Source organism: Mus musculus, chromosome 1, assembly GCF_000001635.26.
Source record: "Mus musculus strain C57BL/6J chromosome 1, GRCm38.p6 C57BL/6J".
In the NCBI taxonomy this organism is placed as follows: Eukaryota; Metazoa; Chordata; class Mammalia; order Rodentia; family Muridae; genus Mus; species Mus musculus.
Window position 1 is genome coordinate 186449427 of NC_000067.6, and position 12680 is coordinate 186462106.

Consider the following 12680-nt stretch of genomic DNA (forward strand, 5'->3'; position numbering starts at 1 on the left):
GAATAAGGAAAGAGATCAAGTGTTCCTGAATTATTAGTAACTCAAAATTCCAGCCGCATGCAGCGGCTTCAAAGCGGCGCTCTGCAAGTTCTGACCTCTGGTGAATGCCTGACCCAGCGATGACTTTGGGTAACCAGAGCCAGGGTATTTTGGGGAATGTTTAACATGTCTAGCCCGCATATATTTGCTCTCTCTCGCTCGCTCTCTCTCTTTTTTAAGATCTAGAAATATGTTAACTATTTCAGAAACTAAAGTAGATGTTTGAAGAAGAATTTTCACTGTTTGTCGCTACATTGCTACCTGAAGAAGATATTTATTGAATGCTTACAGTAGGAGAGGCAACAAGCCACATACTCAGTACATTATAAATAGATAAGGAGTGGCTACCTTTTCTACATACTTACAGTATATAAAGCATAGGGAAGACCCAAGCAAGAAAGGGAGGAAAAAGAGAAAGAAAAAAATCATATAAGCCTTTAGAATTCTAGCACACACCTCCACCCCTCTTCATGACACGATCCAATACATGTTAAAGTTTTTTTTTTTAATTTCCAGTTATGTGTATTTGTGTCTACATGTAGGTATGCACACATCTGAGCAGGTGCCTACAGTAGGGTGAAGAGTCCACTGGAGTTGGGGTTGGGGGTTATGAGCTCTGAAAACTAAACTAAGGTCTTTTTGGAGATCAGGAAGCACTCTTAACTGCTGAGCCATTTCTCCAGCCCAGCATCTACATTTGAACCAGCACCATTCAAACTTGCCTAAAGTCCATGTAAAAGCCAAAGTGAAGACACACTCTGTGGACCCAACTAGAGACACTGACTGGATCAGGCTTGTTCATGTACACATAGGTAGCATTTGTTCAAAGTACATTCTTTTCTTCTAGACTTTGGATGACATAAAGCCATGGTGAACTTTGCAATTGAAAGTGTCTGCTTTGTATTTTGACATATAATTTTGTATTTCCAAGGGTGATTCCCTTTAGACAGGCCACTGGTGGATAGAGATTTGCTATTACGGATAACTGATACTTCCCGGATGTTGCTTACTTAAGGAATTCTTGCCTTGGGTCTTTATTAACCTAGAGTTTCTGTTCTCTCAGAGCAACACTGGCAAAAGTGCACATGGCTGTCTGTCCAAGTGCTTCCTCAGCCAATTTTTCAAGTCACCTGGGATGAAGGCCATAAACTTCACACAGGGAGCAGCCTATCAGCAGGCATGGAAGGCGGGGACCAAGAATGGCATCTTTCAATCATGAGCACAGTGGAGATTCACAGTGCAGAGTTGCTATTGGTACTACGTCTCACCAAGAAATAGCTCAGTTAACAGTTAAGTCAGATAGATTCAGGGGCTCTACTTCAAATTGCATCCTCTTCTATGGCATTCCATTGCCTGAAACCATGTGTTGTCTTCACTGAATGGAGGAATGATGACACTGAAAAGAGACTGTGAAACTCAGTCCCTCCCTTGTCATAAGACAGTTACAAGGTATTTACAAGTACTAAGGGAACTGATCTAGGTCATACCCAGGAGCAAACTCAGGCTCTGTGGATGCCATTGACAAGCTCTGTCTGCCGAACACCCTTTACCCTTTATTGTATTATATATCATATATATATATCATTCCAGTGCCCACCCAAGCAAATATGTTATCAGGAATCTTATCTTACTGGTGAAAAAGCAGCAAGGGACAGAATATTCAAACACTCAAATGCTCTGCAGCATAGGGAGGCCTCAAAATCATCACAGGAGTCCAGTTCCATGAATATCCAGAAATCCAGATCCAGTGAGACGTAAACTAAATTATTGCTTTGTTTATGTTACAATAGCATGAAAGAAAAGCTGTTTTCTCTCACTCAAAGAATACACTCCACCTCCCAGTAGAGATACACTTTTGTCTCCTCCCTTAAGAAATTAATCCTGGTGGGTCAGCCAATCATCTGATCAAGAGACCAGCTCTCCTGAAAGTGGGTTACCTTACACCCTCTCCCTTTAGTGAGATCATGTACTTTTCCTTCCTGCCCCACGGCACAGTCCTTATAAGCCATCATGAGGCTTAACAGACCTCATGAGATCTGATTCTTCTCACCTCTCTTTCCTTTCTGATGATGACCAGAGTCTAAGTGTGCTTTCTTGGGTACCCTGAACTTCCCATCTTTCTCTAAGGCCTCCCTGTCCTGTGATCACCATGTGGTGACCTCCTTGTCATGTGTCCTCCATGGGGCTGACCTCCACATGCTGAGGTCTGGAGCTTGCCTGTCCCTTCTTCTTTTATAATCTAATAAAATCACCCTGGAGCTTCTGTTTGAATCTGTTTTATATGAATGAGACTAACAACCCCAAGAGAGGATACCCCCCCACACACACACATACACACACACACTTAATTGGGTGTGGTGACTAAGTGACCTATTAGTCCTGGGAACATCAGGAAAAAAAGCCACCATGAGCAAATTGCTCATGGGGGGTGGAGGGGATGGTGCAGGGTGAGTAAGAAGTAGAATAAGTTTAAAAACAGTTATTACACAGGCATGGGGAAATGGAGTAGAAGTGATATTGGTTCATGTATTTGTCTACATGTAAATTTGGATCTCTAAATTGAAGACAGACTTCCAATTAGACAGAGAGAAACATCAAAAGTTAAAATCAGAACAAAAAGAAGAAAGAAAGAACAGTCAAGGTTTGGGGCTTTAAAGATAGAGGCTAAAACTCTGACCGATTCGGAAGAATGATACTTTTACAGAATTAAAAGAGAAATCTTAAAAACTTTAAACTCCAAAACAAGAGTAAATCTTTTGATCTTTATTTAAATGAGGATCATTTCTGCAAGTTTGGTTCTGGCTCTTCATCTCCAGTGTCTGGCATCTTCTGGCTTGAGCAAAAGAGGCAGCTCTTCTGCAGACAGGCCAGTCTACACATTACCACAAACTAGTAAAATCTCCTTAAATCGGTGAAAATATAAGCTTGCTTTGGGGACGAATTTAGTGTGGAAAATTCTCCCTAAGCCTCAGAAGTGGCAGTAAGCCCCCTTCAGCTTCAGATTTATACTTTATTTCTGGGCAAATGCATGCATTTCCCATCAGAAAGATTTGGCTAATTCTTTCGTCTGTTCCTTATACATCACCTCCCTCACAGCCTCTTTGGAAGATCGCTGACTTCAGAAACCCAAGAGCCTAACTCAGGCACCAATAACACTCAGTTCAAAGGAGGGTAGCATTCAAACGGACCTGGAATGAATGAGGAGTGATGAGATTTTCATAGGTAGGCAGGCATGTTTCTCTCAGTAACCCTGACAGAGTTCTAGACCAAACAATACACAGTAGAGTTTACATTCTAAATCAGTTTCTCAGTCTCTACACCAGTTGATATTTTAAACCAGGTAAGTTTTTGTTATGAAGGATAGTCTTTGTATAATAGAACATTTAACAACACTGTGGTAGCCTCTATTCCTACCACTGTTAGGTATTCCAACAAGACTCACCTCTGGGCATTGAGAAATGCCTTTTGGTGGCCCTGACAATGATCCTATTTGAGAAATACTGGTCCAAACAGAGTGAGTGATAATGATATCTAGGAATCAGAATACTGGGACACTATCCTTATCAAAATGAAAGCATTGTATGTGTGTGTATCTGTCTGTCTGCCTCTCTCTGTGTCTCTGTGTCTCTGTCTGTCTGTCTGTCTGTCTGTCTGTCTCTCTCTCTCTCTCTCTCTATATATATATATATATATATATGTGTGTGTGTGTGTGTGTGTGTGTGTGTGTGTGTTGTGGGAGTGGGGGTGTAACAGTAGTAGTAGCAGTAGTTTAGAAATCTGTACAATGTATTTTAATATCTACACTCCCTCCTCCCAACTTCTCCTAGAGACACACCCTCTTCCCGTTTTTTAGTCTCATCAAGGCCAATGTATATAGCCTAAATATTCTTGGATGGGTGGTCTTCCACTGGAATATGGTCAATTTTTCAGAGACTATACTCTTAAGTTAACAATTGACAGTAGTCCCTCAGGCAGCGGGTGGAAGATTTTCCTACCCCCTCCCACTTTCATATGTAGATTTGGTAATCTATTTTAATAACATCACTGGATTGTAATGAACCCACCAGTGAAAATATCATACAACTAGATTAAGATAGTCATCCAAGCAAAAACTTGCCCAGTCCCAAACTGTGTATCTCGGTGAACTTCTGTCCAGGTAGAATGGCCGTTCTGAAGCCATGGGCTTCACTCAGGGTTTTACACTTTTCATGATGCATTGCATTGTAAAGCATTTGCTACCCAAACAAACAACAACAACAAAACCTGTGACAGTTTAAATCAGTAGAACAATTAGGCTTATATCCTCATCCAGGACTCGTGCCCTGTGCCTACACTCTATCCTTCCTCACCACCTATATTCGTGTCGTCCCACACCCATACTTATAGCTCTTTGTATATGCTCATGAACATATTATAAGCTAGGATCCACACAGGAGAGAGAACATGCAGTTGCTGCTGTCAGTTTCTCTAAGTTCAGGTTGCCTCATCGAATGCCTATTTCTGAGTGGGATTATGTAAACTATCTTGGATGGGTAGCTTTTACTGTCAACTTGGCACAACCTAGGATCACCTGGGAAGGAAACTCAATGAGGGATTGTCTATATCAGCTCGGCCTATAAGTATATCTTGACAGCTTGTCTTAAGTTAATCAAGAAAGAAAGACTCATCCCACTGTGGGTAGCACTACTCCCTAGCAGAGGGATCCTAAATTGTATAAGGGGAAAGAATTCAAGCCAAGAACTCGCAAGCAAGTGGGCATGCATGTATTCCTCTCTCTCTCCCTCCCTCTCCCTCTCTCTCTCTCTCTCTCTCTCTCTATCTCTCTCTCTCCTCTTCCTCTCTCCTCCCCTCACCCCCTCTGCTCTTGACTGTGGGTATAGTATGACTATAGCTGTTTCAAGCCTCTGGTGCCTTGACTTTCCTCCTATGATGGACTATAACCTGGAACAGTAAGCTAAAACGAACTCCACACACACACACACACACACACACACACACACACACACACACACCCCAAGCTGCTTTTTCTCAGGCTGCTTTATCAGAGTCACAGAAGTGAAACTCGAGCTCTGCTTAAGCCATTTGGCTCAGTCGATTGCAAGCCCGTGGTTACAGATTTTCTCATTAAAATAACCCCCAACACTGCCAAATACATCAAACACAGTCTTAAATTTCCTTTCTGCAACAACCTGATAGAACCAACATGCAGGTGACATAATATTAGGAAATAAAGTCAACTAAATATCATCAAAGCATCAAATCACCTTAGTCCAATTTTTCTTCACCAAAGACATGCTTTTGATCACTTAATTATGTTTTTCTAAAGTTAGCTGGACTCAGAGAGTTGCTGACCATCACCCTTAGATCTAGATACAACTCACTACTTCTGAGAACATCTGACCAGAGAACAGATGACTCAGTGCCAACACATTCCCACTGTAGGAAGAGCCTAGTTGACTGGAGGTGAGTCACTGGGAATAGACTCAAAGAGGGAGAAGAAAATCTATATCTAAAAATAAAAAGAAAAGAAAAGAAAAGAAAATCTATGTCTTCCAAAGGCATGCAATGCTTTCTTCAATTATTCTATCAGTCAAAAGCTACATTTTACAGAGACATAGGAATGGAGTTCTACAACCATTCCATGTACAAACATATCCACAGATTATCGAACCTTCTAGAAGAATAACAGTGAGAAAGAATAGGTCTCTAACAAAGAGACGTTTTTCTGGGAAAAGGTGAAGCAGAGTCGCAAGGGGAGGGGGTGCCATCACTTACATGTTTGACACTCAGAGGCTGCACTAAAGAAAACATTTCTGGCATATTTTTAAACTTATTATGGCAAGTGGACCCTGCTGGGTCACATGGATAAGCTTGCAATCCAATAGGAGTCAGAAATGCAGACAAAAAATACCCTGGGAAAGTTCCTCTGCTCATGGTAGAAGAGAACTCTGAGCGTTGCCCTCTCCAGCCTATAATTAAGATGAAAGGCATGTTTCCCTCCAATTTGCCATCCAGTGGCATGGTGAACATTCCATCCTGGCTGCCGCGGCCCAATTCCTCTAATACAACACATTTTTTTTAAGGGAAGAAAAGGGGCGGCTGCGGAGGTGGGGGTAGTTGGTAAAATACACATTTCTACTCCTGTAAGTGTTTCATAGGATGATCTATTTCAGTTTCAACTATTTTTAACTCAGTTAAAAGAAAATATTTTTGAATTGCTCATTTCTTACAGGAACTGAAACATAAGGCTGCCTGTCTTCAAGGTCTTGTTTGCTCCAGGTGTCCATTGGTTTTGTTGGTAACCGCTGCATGTGATGGGTCAGCCTCAGAAAGGTTGGATGGTAAGGTGGGGGCCCAGACACTCATGTTTCCTTCACCGTCTTGGGATATCAAAATCTGGCTGAAGATCCTTTGAGAAGACCATAAAAATTCAGACATCCCTGGATTTCATGTGAAATGATATGAGAACCGTTCTTCCCCCTTTAAGTTAGCTCCCTTTGTACCTCTCCTGAAACCAGAAAGTAGGTCTGGACTGAGAGCTTGACCTCTGTGCATGTGTGTTTCCAAAAACATATCTTACATATGTGTATGTATGAACACATAATTTGTAGAAGTATACACATATAATTTCTCAGATTTTTAGATACACATAAACTTAGCATGTATGTTTTTATTTATATCAAGAGAGAGCGAGAGCGAGAGATGGTTACATTTATGAAGCTGGTGTATTTTAATCTTCTAGAAAGGTCATCAGTGGAGTCCTAGGAACACTTTTTAAACTTCAGATTTATTCTATTATTTCATTTATGTGTACTGGTCTAGATGTATTCAGATGTGCATGAGTGCAGTGCTCACAGAGCCCACAAGAGGGCATCAGATCCCTGGAGCTGGAGTTACAGGTAGCCATGAGCTGTCTGACTTGGGTGCTGGGAACCAAACTCAAGTTATCTGAGTGCATAGCAAGTGTCCCTAACTGCTGAGCCATCTTGCCAGTCTAGGTAGCTTATTTGTTAATTAAAATAGTATTTTTATGTGTATAGGCATTCTGAATGTGTACGCCAACTGTACCTGCAGAGGTGGGAGAAGACACTGGATCGACTGAAACTGAAGTTACAGTCAGTGGTAGGCAGCCATTTGGGGACTGGGAATAGAATTTGCATCCTAAAAAAAGAGTAGTAGCCAGTTCTCTTAAGCACTGAGACATGTCTCCAGCCTAGAAAAACATTATTCAAAGGAAATTATTTCACTCATAGACCAGTATGATATGAGATATAAATTCAGTATCATTGTTCCTCTACAATTGTGGTATAGTGAGAAATCCCACAAAACAAACTATTCTATCCCCCAGAGAAAGCTTATGTTAGAAGGCTTCGAACTTATGCCTCTGAAAAAAAACAGGTTATTTCTACAGTAGCCACATTCCATCTCCACAGGGAGAACTGACATTTGGTGAATAATTAGGTAGTTTCAAATTTGCACATGAAAACCTGAACCATGATTGCTGAAGTCTCGACTTAAGTGAGAGATTTGATGCAGTGACTCCGCGAGTATTTTAATGTCACCCTTACTGAGTACATACCCACTAACACATCTTCCTGGCGTATCCAGAGCTACACATCAATAGACTGCCTAGAGCCTGCTACCCAACCAGTCCTGCTTTATTTTTCTGTGTCTGAGGGTAACAAGCTGCATCTCTTTAGACCCTGGAGCTCTCTTTGTCATCCAATCGCCTGCTGCACACAGACAGGGAATAACAAAATCAACCCTCCCACCTGCTCTGGATCACGCCACTTTGGCTCGCCCCTGAATGAGTCAGTAGTCTCCTATTCACACCCATCCGTCGTCTGGGGCTTTGTAACGAGTGTGGTTCTGTGGTCCAGCTTGGAGACCACCAGTCCCTGAACCATGAGCTGTCGGGAATTCCCAGACAGTCCTTCTGAGGATGAGTTAGTCCTGTGTACTTACTTGGGGTGTTCGTCTTTATAATTTTGACCAGTAATAGATAGAAAAGAGAAGGAGGGAGGAGAGAGAGAGAGAGAGAGAGAGAGAGAGAGAGAGAGAGAGAGAGATTGTTTCATATTAAGATATATTTTATGCAACGTATTATTCACCAAGTGACTTCAGTGAGGTTAGCCTTTAATAAGTTAATTGTATAAGATACAAAGCAGGGCCTGATGGCACAGGCAAGCCTGTAATCCTAGCTACTTAGGAGGAGGAGGAGACAAGAGGATTACAAGTTCAAAGCTAGCCTAGGCTAGAAATTAAGCTCAATGCCAACAGGGGCAACTCAGTAAGACTCTGTTTCAAAATAGAAAGCAAAGAAAAAGGAAAGAAAAGGAAAGAAAGGAGAGGGGAGGGGAGAAGAGAAGAGAAGAGAAGAGAAGAGAAGAGAAGAAAAGAAAAGAAAAGAAAAGAAAAGAAAAAGAGAGAGGTCAGTATAGCTCAGTGGTCTAGCCTATATGAGGCCCTGGGTTCAAATCTGTAGCCCAGACAGTAAAGGGTTAAAGGAGAATATGACAAAGTTATCTATTCTTTTCAGTTAGTGATCATCACAAGGGGGCAATGACGACAAAACTGTTGTGTGAAATGTCAGTTATGAGCCATTGGGGAAGGAAAGAAAGAGGTTAGAGCTAGCCTAGTGGCTACACTGGCTTAGGGCTGGTCTTGGGACTACAGAGGGACTTGGGCTAACACAGTAAGCAGAAAGATTATCACCAGACTTGGGCTAAAATTCAGCAAATCCCTCTGCCCAGGGTATGAGCTCCAGCTCCTATTGGCTGCAACACAAACCACTGTAAGAAAATTCCTTTTTTGCTTAGGCTCATTGCTCCTAAAGTATGCAAAGCTGTTCATTTACAACCCAAGGACAAGAGAGCCTCTCCCTGGCTCACGTTGATAAAAGTCAAATTCACACACATCCCTGTGAACAGTGTCTAGGCTGGCTGCAGCCCAGCAGTCATAGCTTTTAATGCAACTGGACTTAGCTGGCCTGTGCTGCAATCCCTACCTTAGCACCCCCCACTCCCAGCAGCCTTCAGCCACCCAACCACAGTAAAGTTCACTTGCTCTAGGAAAGAAGAGAGAGATAATGAAAGCAGGGACCTCCTAACGCTTCTGAGAGCAAACACTCTCCAAGCAGCCAGACCACCCTCTCAGCAGGAATGCAATTGAGGCGTCCAGGACAATTGATTGTGGTCATATGGAGTAAACTTGAATATTTCTTCCAACCATGCAAGGTTATGAGCTGGCTTCACTCCAAATGCTTGTTCAACAGGAGGAGAAAGTTGTGACCTTTGAATGAATTCAAAAGAGGACTCAAAATGGTGTCTAAATGGAGGTTAAAAATCTAAAGGACGGAATCTGCATCAAAATTCCATGTTTCAAACCATCACCATCATCACCATCACCACCACCACCACCACCACCACCATCACCATCATCACCATCACCATCACCATCACAACCACCATCATCACCATCACCATCATCACAGGCATCATCACCAAAGAAAAGGATCGAAGACAGTCTTCCTCTCACTAGTGTGGTACTATGGATTTCATTTTTATATAAGCAACCTACCTGATTATGTTTTTCTTAACAATTACTCCTCACAATCATTTAGAAGAAAAAAAAATAATAAACACTGGGCTAACAATGTTGTAACACATGGAAATGTTGGGTCTTGAAAGAGGAAGTCTAGATCAAGAGAACAGGCAGTTAAAAGGTCTCCGTTCTCAGAAGAAAATTAATTCTGATGAGGGTATATACAGGGAGAACTTTTAAAGCTTTTTCCAATGTGCCTGAAATATTATTGTTTGAAGAGAGGAAGCAGTGGAGGGGAGCTACAGATTTTTTTTTATGGAAGTAGAAAAAGGAGAGTCCTTCCGAAAGTCACTGTGTCTGAAGTAGAAGCTACAGTTACTGTGTGTGCAGTTCTTATTCTTGTTTTGTTTTGTTTTGTTTTGTTTTGTTTTGTTTTGTTTTGTTTTGTTTTGTTTTGTTTTCAAGACAGGCTTTCTCTGTTAGCTCTGGCTGTCCTGGAACTCTAAAGACCAAGATGGCCTCGAACTCAGAAATCCACCTGCCTCTTGCCTCTGAAATGCTGGGATTAAAGGCGTGTGCCACCTGGTTCATTGTTTTTTGCTTTTTTCTTTTTCTTTTTTTCTTTTTCTTTTTTTCTTTGTTCCTTCATCTAGCAGGAACTCAAGCTTTCTGTGCCTGGAACAAAATCCCTGAGGTAAGTAACTCAGAAGAAGAAAAGGTATTTTGGACCATTATCTCAAAGGTAAGCCCATGGTCTACTGAGCCACTGACTTGGGGTTTATAAGACAAAGCAGACATTATGGCAGAGCTCTAGGGGGTGGAAGCTAAGATGCTTATGCCATGGTGAGCAGGAAGGAGGGCCAAGTCCCCATGTACCTTTCGAGTGCACATGCCCAACACCCTTCTTCTACAAGGCCATCGAGCTCCTAAAAGTTTCATCTATTCCTGATAGCCCCACAGGGTCACCTGTAGCACACAGCCCTTTAGTAGACACTGTAAAGCCCAACTGCAGTAGGCTGCACAGGAAAAGCACCAGTGAAAATGACATTGTTGACCGAAGCTGAAACCTAGTGGTATATACCACCCTTGGCACACGCAAGCAGATAGTTTGGTTGATTTTTAAAAATGGGAGAAAGTCCCTGGGAGCTCTAGGGGGTCTGGATGGTTCATATGGCTGTTCCTCATATGGGAGTGCAAACCACTTCAACTCCTTCAATTCTTTCTTTAGCTCCTCCATTGGGGACCCTATGCTCAGTCCAATGGATGGCTGAGAGCATCCATCTCTGGCAGAGCCTATCAGGAGATAGCTATATCAGGATCCTGTCAGCAAGCACCCACCAAAGAATACACATAGAGGGACTCATAGCTCCAGCTGCATATGTAGCAAAGGATGGCCTTGTTGGACATCAATGGGAGGAGAGGCCCTTGGTCCTCTGAAGGCTCGATAGATGCCCCAGTGTAGGGAAATGCCAGGACAGACAAGAGGGAGTAGGTGGGTTGGTGAGCAGGAGGAGGAGGGATGGATAGGGGGTTTTCAGAGGGGAAACCGGGAAATGGGATAACATTTGAAATGTAAATAAAGAAAATATCTAATAAAAAATATGTGAAAAATGGGAGAAAGTCGTAAGTATCCTCAGGATGAGTTGATATACACTTAAAACTGGCAAGATGGTTGCTGAAAAGCAACCCGACTTGGAGTTGTTAGAGTCCAGGATGAACTTGGCTTTTGGGAAAGCGGAGCTTTCCAGGCTCAAGTGAGCCCCGTCCATCGGGGCTGGCAGTGGTGAGCACAGGAGAAAGGAGAGACGTGAGCGAGGGTAGAGGAGAACAGGGGTGAGATTTCTCCAGCTGGTGCCAAGACGGGGCTGTTACCAGGTATCTGTCCACAGAAGCCCGGTGCCAAGCAGAGAGAAGGCCTGTCAGAGTCTGGGAACTGAGAAGGAAGGCGGGAGCCTAGAAAGTAGGTCAACACAGTGACTCACTATGGAGGGGCTGAGCAGGAGACCAGCCACAGCATGACCAAAGGTGGAAGACCAGGGAGTCAGAGTGGAAACACGGTGTTGATGGGCTGGCAGGAGAATGTGCTGGAAAATACCCTTCCCTGCCGCAAGCCCTCTGTGCTGCAGTTTCTCTGACAGCCATAGATAGTCCAAGCGGCAGCTAGCCAGGGCAGTTGGATGTTATATGTAAATGTGTCTCTGTGTCTTCTCTCTCTCTCTCTCTCTCCCTCTCTCTCTCTCTCTCTCTCCCTCTCTCTCTCTCTCTCTCCCCATCTCTCTGTCTGTCATGTCTCTGTTTCTGTCTCTCTTACTCTGTCTCTGTCTGCACCTCTCTGTGTGTGTCTCTCTCTCCCTTCTTCTCTTCCTTCCTCTCTTTCTCCCTCCATCACTCTGTCTGTCTGTCTCTCTGTCTGTCTCTGTCTTTCTCTTTCTGTCTCTCTCTCCCCCTTCCTCTCCCTCTCCCTCTCTCCCTCTCCCCAAACCCCACCTCTCTCTCTCTTGCTCTCTTTCTCTCTAGCTTACTGGCTATATGAGTCCCTGTGTGTATGAGTGAGTGTGAGTGTAGGCATGTGTACATATGTGTACATGGGCATGTAAGTTCCAGAAAACAACTTAGACTGTAACTTATCTGCTGCTTTCTACTTGGTGTTCTTAAGACAGGATGTCACACTGGTCTTGACCTCACCCATTAGGCTGGCTGGTCATGGAGCTCTGTCTCCAGCTCTCCAGGACTAGGATTACAATCACAAGTCACAACACCCAGTCTTTTTATATAGGTTCTAGGACATTGAACTCAGTTCTTCTTGCTTGCACAGCAAATACTTTGCTACTGAGCTCTCTCGACAGCCCATGTTGAACGTACTTTATATGAATTCACCAAATGAGATCCATGCCAGATTTACTCGAATTGAACAAAAAGGTACTGAGTTGGTACTCTGTTGGGTGGAGGAGCAACTAAGGCCACAGACAGGAAGAATGTCTGGTTTAGATGTGCCTAGCCATGACACAGCATAGGAGTGAGTCACCAAACATCAAGCTATGGGGAAAACTGCTGTACATAGTTGTATAGGTTGCTTTTTCTCTTCTTTACTTTTTAAA